We start from the raw sequence: 15,002 nt of genomic DNA, 5'->3' as shown, positions 1-15,002 counted from the left end.
AATAAATTGAAAATATTTGGAAGCTAAAATTTTTTTTAGCTTGCTACATAAATGCTGGCTTGCTCTTTGCCTGAAACATGTGTGTGTAAACAGTTTACATAATAACCTGAATCACTGGGGCAGACAGAAGTCTGTACGACAATTAAATCTGTAATGTTTCCCAGTCACTGTGCTAATGCCATTACTCTACTCGAAAACCTGTAATCAATTATATGTCAATATTCTTACAATGGCCTTAAGTTGGGAATGGATATCCTATTTAACAAATGGTGCTGGGAAAACTGGCAATTGACCTGTAGAAGAATGAAACTGGGGCCTTATCTCTCACTATACACAAAAATCAACTCAAGACAGATCAAAGACTTAAATATAAGGCCTAAAATCATACAAATTTTAAAAGGCAATGCTAGAAATAAAACTCTTCTAGACATTTGTCTAGGCAAAGAACTCATGATGAAGACCCCAAAAGCAAATGCAACACAAACAAAAATAAATAAATGGGACCTAATTAAAAAAAAGGGTTCTGCACAGCAAGAACTATATGTATACACATATATATACACACACACATATATATAGCCAACAGTTACCTTTTTTCTCCCATAACATATCAGCAGGTAGATACAAGATATATTCTTTTTGTAGTGACATTCTTATACCTCAAAAAGTCTTGACAGAATTTTCCCAGATTTCAAGAAACTTCTTTCTGTATAATTTGTAAACTTTTACATTCATAAAATGTGGCTGATTTCTACGTTTGTTTAAAACTCAGTAACAGGGATACCATATTGTGATCAAAATACGCAGAATCCATACAATAAGTATTCAGTTCACTTATTCTCCATACCAAGGAAGAATCTGCTATGGGCAAGTAAAAAAAAAAAGTACATTGAGTTCTTACTGTGTGAACTTGGACAAGCTATTTAACTTTTCTGGACCCAGATATTATCATACTTGTCTTGCAATGAAGAAACTAAAGGAAATAATTAAGTCATCAAATGAAATAATGTAAATGAAGACATTCTGTAAATTTCAAGTCAACAATGCAAAATGTAGGCTTATTAGATGGTGACTATCAAGGACAATTGTATTTGTTGACCTCATCTAGTTCAATCAGTGCAGTCAGCATGAACTTATATTACATTTGTTACAGGGATCAAAATTTATGCAACCAAATAGAATAGTCACAGTTGTTTTTTTTTTTTCTTCTTTGTGTTTTTCCAATTTCTCATTGGCTAGCAGGGCATTTCAAGACAGAAGACAACGGAAAATGAAACAATTATATCTGTCACAAAGAATCAATGCTGCAGAAGTTGGGTTTAAAATAGGACCAGGATAGTACTCCCTGATGCATCCTCTTCCAAGTTCCACTAATAGACACATAAAAGGCAAAAATCTTTGAAAATTCCAAATGCAGAAAAGTATGACTGGCAGTCAGCCAATTGCCAGAATGTGGGAAGGATTTCTTCTAGCTAAAAGCCTAAGAGAACTGGATTGAAAAGTAACGAATAACCTGTTGGGCTAGGCAATACCTGCCTGATCTGGAAGTAGGTAAGGAGAGATTAATTATCTTCTCACTTGTCTGTCACTCTCATTAAATACAAAACAAACTAAGGTCTAAGTCTTGCAGAATTTGGGAAAGCTATCACTTTTGGTTATGAGTGCTACCTTTAGAAATCCAAAAGACTGACCCTCAATTTCCCTTTTAATGCAACACTTCCTTTATCCAGAGGAACAGAGCTATTCTGAAAAGTTCCACAGAGCTGGAGCACATGTGACCAAAGGTAAACCATTTCGTTCTGGGAGACAAACTTTCACCAGTCCCCACAAAATCATCTGAGAAACCAGATTCCCCAGCAGAATTATCTGTAGGAATCCTGGAAGTACAGATTCTCCATTTGCAGAGATTTTGAATTCAGTCTATTTGAAGAGGGGCCTGAGGATTTATATTTCGTAATACCCTCCAAGTGATTAGAGTAACGGCACTGTGTGGAAGTCACTGATTTAAGGCTCAGGACAGACATATCCAGGATGCTTTTCCTTCATTTCTATGAACTCTGAAATTATAGTATTACTTTCTATATGGTTTCCATCTATCATAAATCACTTATTTCTTGAAGATGAAAACTAAATCCCGTATAGCAATTCCCCTGGATGCTTTGTCCATTTTTTTCCCCAGTGAAATTTTTAGCAGGATAAATGGAAATTTTATCAAAACGGTGTTATGCAAGATGGAATTTCTTATGTTTTTACATAGTTTAAAGTTCATTACCATACATTATTTAATATTTTAACCTTACGGTGTCTCTTTTTGGAGTTACATTTACATCCTCTATTTAGTTTTAGTCCAAATTTCACCTTCAGATTTGTTACACTCTGTGGACATATATTGCCACCTCCCTTTAGTCTATTAAAATATACTTAAAAATAAAATAGGTCTTTTCATTGTATATTCCATACAGGTGTCATACTTCAGCAAATATCAGTGATACATATGAGATTTTCTTTACATGCTGTGATAAAATTTCCTATTGATTTTGTTTGTTATCATACTCTACCACTGATTAGATATATCTGTGCTTTCTCCAAGATACACTCTGATATGCTTGCTTGGAGAGAATTGCAAACATGTATATGCCTTTGAATAAGAACAGAAGTAAGTGAAATCTGGAATTTAATATGTATTTAATAAGAGAGTGTAATTATCATAAGTCAACCTGTCATAGAGAGATTGTGCTTTTTGGCTTTTATCAAGGAAGTGATCTTTGCTATAAAATAAAATTAACCTTAAGATAGAACTGTACGAGCTGTTAAATTTTTCAGATTACATCAGAACTTTAATTCTATCATTGTAGACATGTGAAGAAACTGACATAATACCAACCAACTTATCAAGCATAATTTAATAAAAATAATTTTCACTAATATCAGGAAACTACTATCATGGTACCAGAAAGGGCAAATAGATTGGCTGAATGTCATTCAGTAATACGTTGACTGTAATATGAGAGGACTTCAAAATCTAGACTGAACAGGTTTACTAAGGTTTATGTTTAATATTTTATTAATTAAAATATATCTTATGAAAATAAAGAACAATTTTTAACATATTGCAAGATATAACTTTATAGTAAAACAATCTCATAATAAAGGTATTTCTTTTCTTTTTAAAATGTTTATTGGTACATAATGATTGTACATATTTCTGGAGTACATGTGATATGTTGCTACATGCATACATTGTATAGTGATCAAATCAGGGTGATTGTGATATAAATCACTTCAAACATTTATCATTTCTTTGTATTGGGATCATTCCAAATCTTCCTTCTAGCTATTTTGAAATGTACAATAAATTATTCTTAACTATAGTCACCCTACTGTGCTATTAAACACTAGAACTTACTCCTTTTATGTAACTGTATTTTTGTCAATTCAGGTAAAACATTTCAAAGAAATGTTACTTGAGTTGAAATATGATTGATGAATTTTAATAAATATACCAATACATGACCATTTATACGAGTGTTTTTCCTTTGGAAGTATTTCTTTAAGGAAGCCTACTTATTTATTCTTACAGAGATGTTATTACTCAAAATATTTAGGTAACTTCTTGAAAATTGCTCTCTGTGCCTATAGCACATGTATTTAAATATCAATAATGGTTGAAAATATCTGTCTCTTGAGAACCAATTTAATTTTTAAAGCATCTCAGAATTATCTGGAGGCAAGCATTAGGAATCAATTTGATGATCAAGCCAAATGTTAGCATCTGGGTCAGAGATAAATCTGAAGTAATGAAAACTAATTTAGTCGCACAGTTTATAACCTACTTTTATGGTAAGTCTCCTTCCCCCCCAAAAAAAATTACAAAATAATTTTGGGAATGGGCAGCATTTTTAAAAATAAGTATATAGAATATAAAACACCTTATTAGATTTCTCGGAAGGGTGAGTATAATCAATCTTATTACCGAAGAGGCAATAAGACTGGTTTTAACTTATTAGATTCTCTAGCTAAATAAAGAAACCTATTTAAAAGTTATTTAATCTCAGCTTTAATATTTTAATATTTTTAAAATGCTATGGCCCCTGCCCACTGGCAAAATTTAGCCTCTCTCTTGCCATTCATCCTGAGACATGGGCATTTTGAACTGCTCACCTTTCTCTGCCCTTTGAACATGAGTTTCCCTCCTGACAATTCATACTCATATTTCAAGTTCAACTTACTACCTCTGTGAAATTATAACAAAATCACACAGACACTTTTAGTATCCCCTTCTCTAAAATTATATAACTTCGCATTCATATCTGTATTATATTGATTGAATATTAATATTAATTATTGAATATTATAATTGAATATGTACTATAAATTCAATTAATATTGTACTTGGTATAGCATATATTGAATAATTGATATAATCAATATATTTAATCCACAGTGAAATCTTTCTAATATATACCTTGGGCCATAATTTAGCTTAATATTATTATAAACACAATTCTTAAAATAATTCACAATTTGTAAAATAGTATACTGTCCATTAATTGATTCTTAATATAGACTTTCATTAGTTATTGTTTCATTTAAAAAATTCATTGAATACATAAGTATGTACTCATTTAGGCTTTAAGTTTTCTTGTTTAAAAATCTCTTATATCTCAAATGATTTACTTTCTTTGTCCACTTTATATACTATTATACTCTACAATGAAACACACATTAAGTAAAAAAAATTAATCTGTAGCTATGTTTAATTTCAGAGACTTTCCCCAAAGCAATTTTGGGAGGGAGATAAAATTGATTTTCCAGACTTTTAGTTGTGTATAAATAATCATTTTTTTCCATATAATCCCCAGGTTAGTGTTTCTTTAATTTCTATATTTTCATTAAGAGTATAGGGCTGTCTTAGTTTATTAAAAAACTTAAAACCCTCTCTGCTTTAGTGGAATAGGTCTGTATTAGTTCATTCTCACGCTGCTCATAAACACATACCCGAGACTGGGTAATTTATAAAGGAAAGAGGTTTAATTGACTCACAGTACAGCATGGCTGGGATGGCCTCAGGAAACTTACAATCAGGGCAGAAGGGGAAGCAAACATGTCCCTCTTTACATGGTGGCAGCGAGGAGAGGTGTCGAGCAAAAGGAGGAAAAGCCCCTTATAATGCCATCAGATCTCCTGAGAACTCACTCATTATCAGGAGAACAGCAGGAGGGTAACCACCCCCATGGTTCAATTACCTCTCACTGGGTCCCACCTACAACACCTGACATGTGGGGATTATGAGAACTACAATTCAAGATGAGATTTAGGTGGGACACAGCCAAACCATGTCAAGGACTGTTCAGTTTCTAGTTAGTTTTGCTTAAAAGAACTATTTGTCAATAATTTTCTGTTGCTGACAGCAATGTTTACAAAATCATTCCTTTCAAACGTGGCCCTTTTTTGGACCTGCATTACTTACCAAATTTATTTACTTATTTTACTTTATTCTTTTAAATAAACTGCAACTAAAACAGAGCAAAAGTTTTAAAGAGCTAAATATTAGTTTTCTTCTTACTGACTAATTGGCATCAATCATAATAGAATAAGTATATATGTTTTAAGAAAGTATATTACTTAAGTTTATAAACTATCTACTTGAGGAAAATGATTCTTCATGTGAAAAAGTTGTTTTAAGGAGAATCTTCTTTGAATGCACAATGTGATTTTTTTTTTCAGTCAATATCATTTGGTATCTATACAAATACTTAGTTAACTGAATTATCCAGAAATAAATACTACCTTCTACTTTTCAATTGCTCAGTCTTCATGGATCAGAATTGAGTTATACCAGAAAAAGGAAAGCAAGAAAAGAAAAAAGGAAGAAGGGAAAAAGGAAAGAAAGAAAGAAACAGGGAAGGATAAAATAAAAGAAAGGGGAGTGGGGAAGGAGAGAGAGAAAATATTTGCAGTTAAAATAAGCTGGGAATTTGGCCTTCTGCACTACCAGGAAAAGAAATGATGATTTCAGTTGAAAATAAAGTGCTTTGGTTGATTACTGATCTGAAAAGTAGAAACTCTATGACTGTTTAGTCATGTCAACAAAAAGCCATCTTTGACATGCAGAAGAGAAATTAGAGGAGAAAACAAAAGGTCATGCTACAATAGTAAAACAGAAAGGATAAAAACAGAGTTCCAGAATTGAGAGGAAATAGCAAGCAACACAATTGCTTCAAAGAGAATAAAATACCTAGGAATCCAACTTACAAGGGACGTGAAGGACCTCTTCAAGAAGAACTACAAACCACTGCTCAATGAAATAAAAGAGGATACAAACAAATGGAAGAACATTCCATGCTCATGGAGTGGAAGAATCGATATCGTGAAAATGGCCATACTGTGCAAGGTAATTTATAGATTCAATGCCATCCCCATCAAGCTACCAATGACTTTCTTCACAGAATTGGACAAAACTACTTTAAAGTTCATATGGAACCAAAAAAGAGCCCACATTGCCAAGTCAATCCTAAGCCAAAAGAACAAAGCTGGAGGCATCACACTACCTGACTTCAAACTATACTACAAGGCTACAGTAACCAAAACAGCATGGTACTGGTACCAAAAAAGATATATAGATCAATGGAACAGAACAGAGCCCTCAGAAATAATGCCACATATCTACAACTATCTGATCTTTGACAAACCTGACAAAAACAAGCGATGGGGAAAGGATTCCTTATTTAATAAATGGTGCTGGGAAAACTGGCTAGCCATATGTAGAAAGCTGAAACTGGATCCCTTCCTTACACCTTATACAAAAATTAATTCAAGATGGATTAAAGACTTACATGTTAGACCTAAAACCATAAAAACCCTAGAAGAAAACCTAGGCAATACCATTCAGGACATAGGCATGGGCAAGGACTTCATGTCTAAAACACCAAAAGCAATGGCAACAAAAGCCAAAATTGACAAATGGGATCTAATTAAACTAAAGAGCTTCTGCACAGCAAAAGAAACCACCATCAGAGTGAACAGGCAACCTAGAAAATGGGAGAATATTTTTGCAACCTACTCATCTGACAAAGGGCTAATATCCAGAATCTGCAAGGAACTCAAACAAATTTACACGAAAAAAACAAACAATCCCATCAAAAAGTGGACGAAGGATATGAACAGACACTTCTCAAAAGAAGACATTTATGCAGCCAACAGACAAATGTAAAAATGCTCATCATCACTGGCCATCAGAGAAATGCAAATCAAAACCACAATGAGATACCATCTCACACCAATTAGAATAGCGATCATTAAAAAGTCAGGAAACAACAGGTGCTGGAGAGGATGTGGAGAAATAGGAACACTTTTACACTGTTGGTGGGACTGTAAACTAGTTCAACTATTGTGGAAGTCGGTGTGGCGATTCCTCAGGGATCTAGAACTAGAAATACCATTTGACCCAGCCATCCCATTACTGGGTATATACCCAAAGGATTGTAAATCATGCTGCTATAAAGACACATGCACACGTATGTTTATTGTGGCACTATTCACAATAGCAAAGACTTGGAACCAACCCAAATGTCCAACAATGATAGATTGGATTAAAAAAATGTGGCACATATACACCATGGAATACTATGCAGCCATAAAAAATGATTAGTTCATTTCCTTTGTAGGGACATGGATGAAGCTGGAAACCATCATTCTCAGCAAACTATTGCAAGGACAAAAAACCAAACACCACATGTTCTCACTCATAGGTGGGAATTGAACAATGAGAACATGTGGACACAGGAAGGGGAACATCACACATCGGGGACTGTTGTGGGGTGGGGAAGGGGGGAGGGATAGCATTAGGAGATATACCTAATGCTAAATGATGAGTTGATGGGTGCAGCACACCAACATGGCACATGTATACATATGTAACAAACCTGCAGGTTGTGCACATGTACCCTAAAACTTAAAGTATAATAATAATAAAAAATAATAATAAATAAAATAAAATAACAAAAAATTTATCAAATGAAAATAAACAGAGCTACCAAGAAGTGGTCAAGAATACAATTTTTTTGTATTATGACAATTTTAGTAACTCTTAACATTTTTTGGAACAGAACTGTTGCTACTCTGCCTGTGGTGGAGAACAGAAAAAGAAGACTAAGCAAGGGAGTAGATTAATTTTAGCATTTGATGAAGCCTTTCAGGTGGGCTTGGGGAGCAAACATTATTGAATACATATTGTATGTTAGACATTGCATAAAATGCTTCTTATAGTTAGCTCTTCAAAAATCCCCTGCCTCTGAATTACTGAAAAAATGAGATGATAAAATTTAAATATAAATATTATATGTAAATATAAGCATGGTGTGTATATGTGTATGTGTGTATTTGTACATGCAGAGGGGGAGAGAGAGAGAGAGTTTAAGTGTACAGACTCAGACGTCAGACTGCTTGTGTTCATACATAGCTCCACTATTACCATGTTCCAGGGGAGGAATCATTAAAATAGCTTTCCAGAGTGCAAAATTACCAGCATTTTTTTCTTAAAAATGTATGTTAATTTTTATTTTTATTCCATAGTATATCTATGACTACTTTAAAATGAATATAATATTTTAATTTCCTCAACATTGAGTAAAAGCAATGATTAAAAAATGTAGACACTCTCTACGCTCTAAAGTGTAGGAAATCTGAGTTTTACATTATGGTAGAGTACAAACAATCTCAATTTTTTTTTAAAGAAACTATAAACAGAAGTTTAATCACATCTGTACAATATAGAGGCTGTTCTTTTCCAATGCAAGAAATCTCTTAAAAATACTCTTGTTCTTTATTATGTTCCAATAAAACTGCAATCAATATCTTTGTATATATTTATCCACTTTTCTTTTGTAAATCCAAAGGAAAAATTTCTAAAAGTAGGGTTGATTATTAGATCAAAGGGTTAAATTCATAGTTGAAGAAATTTGTTTACCTTCCAGTAAGTTTGTACTTCCCCAACAAGTGTGTAAAGATATCTTTCCTCACACTCTTTTCAGTAATGGGTTTTGTTAAAAGTTCTAATTTTTACCAGTATAAGTTAAAAATAATATTGGTTTGGTTTGCATTTTGACCACTTTATTGAAGTATGACTGATATACAAAAAACTGTGTGTGTATATATATACACATATACGTGCGCATATGTATATATATATACACACACAGTTTTTTGTATATACGTATAAATGCATATATGTATATAAATACACATATATGTATATATACGTATATACGTATATATGTATATCTCTATATATGTGTGTGTATATATATATATATATATAGAGAGAGAGAGAGAGAGAGAAAGAGAGGGGGAAAGAGAGAGAGAGAGAGAGAGAGAGAGTTTGGAATCTCACTTAATCCTTAATCTTGTTAGCAGTGCTTAAAGTTTCCCAATATTATCCTTGTTTTACAGATGAGAAAACTGGAATTAATAATGAAATTTGAAATTTTAATTGACACCTATTTTGTAATTTTCACTATATCAGGCTCCCTTTTTAATAAGAAAGTCTGTCTTCAGTCTATGTTTTCATAGAAAGCAGTAAATGAAAATTAATATGGTTATAAACCCCAGTATGTTAAACATAAACTTAGGAATTAGAGGGAAAAAAGGAGGAAACTAGCACTTCAGTAATTTCTACATAAGTTATAGAGCTTATAGTAATAGGTTCCCTTTTAAACACCAACTATATGTGTATATATATATATACACATATACACACATATACACATATATATGTTTTAAGTCACTTATATATTAAATAACTTAATCTTCAAAATGGTTATTTTGAAACTGAAATAGCTTCCCACAGTAAAAGATTTTCATATTCCATCCTAAGAATATTTCTCATGTTATATCTATTTTCATTTTAATAGATTTTATACTAAATATGTAATTATTTATTTCTATTAAAATTGTTTTTGAAGATTAAATACAAAATAAACGTTTAAATATAAGCATTGTGTGTGTATGTGTATGTGTGTATTTATACATGCAGAAGGAGAGAGAGAGGGAGTTTAAGTGTACAGACTCAGAAGTCAGACTGCTTGTGTTCAGACATAGCTCTACTGATACTGTGAAATTTTGGGCAAATTCACTTATTAATTCAACACTTATTGACTATTGTTATGTGCCAGGCACTGTTCTAGATGATCTCTGCCCTCATGAAACTGATCTTACAGCTGATGGGAGGCCAACAATAAATACTAAACATAAATAAGTAAATTACGTAGCATAATAAAGAATGTTAAATACAACAGAGGAAAACAATAAAGTGGGTTAAGAGAGATGAGGAATGGGATATAGTAGAAAAGACATATGTAGGCTAGTCAGGATAAACTTAATGGCAAGGGTGATTTGAGAAAATAATGAGGGAGTGAGTGTTAACCAAGAGAGTAGTAGAGAAAGAACACTCCAGGCTCAGGCACCAGAGGGCAAAAGGCCTAAAATGTGAGAATGTGTGCAGTGTTTGAGAAGTGGGAAGGAGTTATCTGGGCAGCTAGAGGAAAGTTACCATGGGGAAAATAACTGGAAATGATCAGGGTGGCAAGGATGGAGCTGGGGTAAATGATAAAGGTAAAAACAGCAAGTCCTGTTGGGAAGATAACTGCAGTATCCCTGAAGAAAAATAACAGCAGTCCATACCAGGGCAGAAGCAGTGGAGATGTTGAAAATTGGTCAGATTCTGGGTTTATGAGCAATGTCTTCTTAATGTAAGTTACTCACTCCTGAAAGTTAGATTTTCTGCACAAAATGCAATCTCATGATTTTAACTTATTAAAACCATAATGTATTACGAAAACACAATAACTAAAACACAATAAAAAGCTGTATGCAAGTAATAAATGATTATTTCAGGGTGCAAAATGCTTTGTGACAACCAAACAATTAATACAAACGTTGACAAGGGTTTGTTTTGTCAGTAATTTCACCTGTTGGCACCAGAAAAATATCTGAGGGTACATTTTCTTTGTTGAGATTATTTTAAATGCCTCCGCATGATTCTGACATTTTATAAATTGTGGTTGGAATGTATTCAAGATTTTCCCACACATTGTTTGTTAATGTTAGTTTACAATGTTGTGTTAAAATATTTGTTAACATACTTTGCTAAAGTGTTAAAAAAGGTTTTATTGAATCTGGGTTTTGTGGATGTAGATATAATTTTTCCTATGTAATATTCATGTGAAAAACATTGTTTTGAGAGACATGTACATTCCTCAAAGTCTGGCTTAATGTCAAGAGCTGCTTTTTCTCCCGGAAAGTGTTAACTAAGGAGATGTTCTGCAGGTTATACCTGTATTTTGAGGATCCTGCCAACAGGATTTCCTGATGAATTGGAGTTGGAATGGGAGAGAAATACAAGAGTAAAACAGGACCAGTAGAATTGCCATCATATGAGATGGGGAAGGTTGTGGGATGAAGCGTATTTGAGTGGGGATACACTTCAAGATTTCTATTTTGGATTCATTGTGTTAGAAATAACTACTAATATCTAATAGAGATGCAAAGTACATGAATATTTTAGTATGGAATATAGAAAAAACATTTTGAGTTAGGGATATTAATTTGATACTCTGGTATATAGATAGCATTTAAAATTTTTGGTGATCAGAAAACCAAGAATGAAATATAGAAAAAAAAGAACTAAACCCTGAGCATACTAACATTCAACTGCCTGGACAAGAGAAGGAACCATCAAAGGAGGCTCTGGCAGGCAAAACAATGTCTCTGAGCCTTCATCTATTTTCTGCTGCTATAGCAGAATATCACAGACTGGGTATTTTATAAAGAAAAGAAGTGTATTTCTTACAGTTCTAGGGGCTGGGAAGTCTAAGATCAAGGGCACACATCTGGTGAGCTGCATCATAACGTGGCATGACTTGAGGCATGATGAGACAGAAGGAGAATACAAGCCAAATGTCTCTTCCTCTTTTTATAAAGCCTCTAATCTCATCATGGGGGCCTCACCCTTATGACCTCATCTAACTCTATTACCTCCCAAAGGCCCCATCTTCAAATACCATCAACATATGAATTTGAAGATTAAGTTTCCAACACATAAACTTTGGGGAGACATTCAAACCATAGCACTCCTCCCAAATGTCTACATGCTAACCTCAAGAACCTGTGGCTGTGTCACGGCACAATATAAAGTGGAATTAACATTACAGATGGATTTATGGTTGCCAACCACTGACTTTAAAATCAGGAGGCTATACTGGACTAGACAGGGAGTTCTCAAAAGTGTAAGCAGGAGGCAGAAGAGTCAGTGTGACAGTGATACACAGTGGGAGGACTTGACCAGCCATTCCTGGCTTCAAAGATGGAAGGGAGCCATAAGCCAAGCATTGTGGGTAGCCCATAAAAATGAGATAACAATGCCTACCTCTATTGTGGGGTTTTTCAGTCTGAGTTGTATATTGGAAGCATCTTAGAAATTTTAAAAGTAACTCATGCCACTATACCACCAAGCCCAGTCTCCTGAGATTGTTGTTTTTCTTACTTATTAAGAATCTCTTCGTAATTCTAATGTGCAACTAGGGTTTAGAGGAGACTGCTCTACAGGGATGCTATGAGAATTACCTGAGCAAATCCACCTAAGGTACTTAGAAAACACTCACCAAGTGCTCAATTCATATTGGTCTATTTTAATCATCACTATGTTACAGTTGAATAAATTAAACTTGGAGAGATAAAGAAACTTGGCTAAGACCATAGCTGATAATTGGCAGCATCAGATCTAACTTCAAATGTATTTATTCCAATAACTGAATCAGCATACAGAAACAAAAGAAAGATAACAAATAAAAAAATATTTTCATTTCAAATAAAAGTTTTATTAATAGTAGTCTGTTATTAAACAGTGAAAATGTTATTTGAATACATTCTAGTTTTCTTTTAAAATTCTGATATTTCACAATTAAGATTTAAAATAAATTCAAATATATGGAGACAGTTTCTGCAAAGTCCATTTTACCCCATCTCCCTGAAAGTGTTGTGTTATCAGATCGTATGTTTCAAAAATTACTTTCCCAAAAGGGAATTATGGTGAAAGTGAACCAACTCAAACGCCAGCACTGCCATTTACTAGCTGGTGGATGTAGATCCTTTATAATGAACATAAAAATAATAACAATAGCTGAAATTTATTGAAAACTTGTAGAGAACTTCATGTGTGATAACTAAATCTTAACAGTCCTAAGAATTAGGTACTTTTATTGGTCCATTTTTTCCAGATGTGAACGACTCTGAACCAGTCACCTTGTCTGTAAGATGCAGAGAATCACATAATACTACAGAAACATTGCAGATTGAAAGATAATATGGGGTTTAATAAAACAAAAACCAGAGTCTGTGGCTATTTAGGGGACCAAAATCTGCAAGAAAGATGCTTAAAATGACACTTGCTAGTGATGAAGCAGGAGAGCTAATTTAATCTGAATGTGTGGGGAAAAAAAAAAAAACTTCCAGCAAAAGGAAATACTTTCCAGGAAACAAGTTTATTTTGCCTTTCTCAACTCACTGTTTGTGTCTGAATATTCAGAGGAAGTTTGCGCTTCAAGTAGAAAATAGGCCAAGGCAGCAACAACTACTAGATGTGGCCATGTTTCCATAAATGCAGAAAAAAAAGGGCACTGGAGTCGGAGCTAATGGAAGAGGGTGAAGTTGGCTCCATGGAGGAAAAGGATGATGGCAGTTGACGCTGACATGAACCTGAAGGGGGATTTCTGGTCACCTTCCAAAGTTAAGCATTAAAAAAAATTTTTTTTTCTAGATTTGGTCCTTGAAAAGCATTAACTTCCTCTTATTAATGACGGGCCCAGCATGGGTTGGGAGAATATTTTAATAGTGCTTTGTAATCCTGGAAAACCTGTGACTGTTACAGTCTGAGTATAGAAGCAAGTATATCCCAAAGATTCATACACCAATATACAAGCAAAGGGCAATGATAGTAGGTATATGCACTGATACGGTTTGGCTGTGATGATAGTACCTGATATGAAAAAGGTTTTACAGTCTGAGTTGTCCAAGAGTTCTCAGTTTCAATGTTCAGCCTATATCCTTACTATTTATTTTGTGTGTTGTTACTTTTGATAAATTTAACCCACAAATACAACTTTTTATAAGAGTGCATGTATTAGGCTGTTTTCACACTGCTGATAAAGACATACCCAAGGCTGAGCAATTTACAAAAGAAAGAGGTTTAACTGGACTTGCAGTTCCACGTGGCTGGGAAAGCCTCACAACCATGTCAGAAGGCAAGGAGGAGCAAGTCAGATCTTACATGGATGGTGGCAGGTAAAAAAAAATGAGAGAGAGCTTGTGCAGGGGAATGCCTCTTTTTAAAATCGTCAGATCTTGTGAGACTTATTCACTATCACAAAAACAGCACAAGAAAGACTTGCCCCCGTTATTCAATTACTTCCCACCAGGTCCCTCCCAAAACATGTGGGAATTCAAGATGAGATTTGGGTGGGGACACAGCCAAACCGTATCAGTGCGTATACCTCATTTCAAACAAAAAATGTTGAAAGCAGAAATATGCTGTCTGACACTATGCCACAAAGTAATTATACAGAAAATATTACTGTAAAATAATATGGAGATGGATGTTAAATAATATGCATATTAAGGAGCTTTTATTATGATTAGAGATGATGCAGACAAAGCATGTAACAGTCATTTACGTGTTTATAGCACTTAATGGATACGGTTGTTAATATTATTAGATGGAAAGTCATTTCAAGTACAGCAGAATTGATAATGGCCAAAATTTGTCTTGTAACTATAATAAAACCATAAAGTCCATTTTACCACAAAAATAAACACAAATAACAAAAAAATTCTTCCTTGGGAAAGATCATATCTGGAAATAAATTGAACAAGAAATTCTATGCCAAAACATCAAAGCAGTACTTGCCTTTATGTTAGGCACCTCTAACCTTCTAGGCACATCTTTAATG

The sequence above is a fragment of the Nomascus leucogenys genome, chromosome 10 (genome assembly GCF_006542625.1).
Source record: "Nomascus leucogenys isolate Asia chromosome 10, Asia_NLE_v1, whole genome shotgun sequence".
Taxonomy (NCBI): Eukaryota; Metazoa; Chordata; class Mammalia; order Primates; family Hylobatidae; genus Nomascus; species Nomascus leucogenys.
The sequence above is the reverse complement of the archived record's forward strand: the minus strand, read 5'-3'. Positions refer to the sequence as shown.